Raw genomic sequence first — 866 nt, forward strand, 5'->3', positions numbered from 1 at the left:
AAACAAAGATTGTTGAGGAACGAACCATTAAATCAGAATCCTCTAGTAATTCAGATTCAACAAATTCAATTATGGAAAATCTTGAACCTTTAAGTATGGAAGACCGAATGAGAGCTAAACGCACTGGCCAAGGTCATGCAATTACTCATCCAGACATTAATGCGCCAGATTATGAAATCAAAGGACAAATTCTACACATGGTAACTAATCAATGCCAATTTAGTGGTGCGCCGAAGGAAGATCCAAATGAACATCTTCGTACCTTTAATAGGATCTGCACACTATTTAAAATCCGAGAAGTTGAGGATGAACAGATATATCTCATGTTATTTCCCTGGACTTTAAAGGGAGAAGCCAAAGATTGGTTGGAATCGTTACCTGAAGGGGCGATTGATACATGGGACGTTTTAGTTGAAAAATTTCTTAAACAATTCTTTCCGGCATCTAAAGCCGTGAGACTTCAAGGAGAAATTGTTACGTTCACACAGAAACCAAGTGAAACTCTATATGAGGCATGGACACGATTTAGAAAGTTATTGAGAGGATGTCCGCAACATGGTTTAGACACTTGTCAAATAGTACAAATATTCTACCAAGGATGCGACATCACTACAAGGAAAGACATCGATATAGCAGCTGGTGGTTCCATTATGAAGAAAACAGAAACTGATGCTTACAAAATTATTGATAACACTGCTTCCCACTCACATGAGTGGCACCAAGAAAAAGATATTGTTAGATTATCTAAACCAGCTAGAGCCGATTCTAGCCATGACTCAGATTCCATTTCAGCAAAGATAGATGCTGTCGAGAGACGAATGGAAAAGATGACTAAGGATATTCACTCAATACGAATTAGTTGTGAG

At 38.1% G+C, this 866-nt stretch overlaps 1 non-coding gene across 1 annotated transcript; it reads right to left on the bottom strand.

Moving 5' to 3' along the window:
• Nucleotides 1-455: 455 nt before the first annotated feature.
• Nucleotides 456-562, bottom strand: LOC139886822 (small nucleolar RNA R71). Its single transcript, XR_011772684.1, has one exon. It is a non-coding gene; the product is annotated as a small nucleolar RNA R71 (small nucleolar RNA).
• Nucleotides 563-866: the final 304 nt, after the last annotated feature.

This window comes from Rutidosis leptorrhynchoides, chromosome 1, assembly GCF_046630445.1.
Source record: "Rutidosis leptorrhynchoides isolate AG116_Rl617_1_P2 chromosome 1, CSIRO_AGI_Rlap_v1, whole genome shotgun sequence".
Taxonomy (NCBI): Eukaryota; Viridiplantae; Streptophyta; class Magnoliopsida; order Asterales; family Asteraceae; genus Rutidosis; species Rutidosis leptorrhynchoides.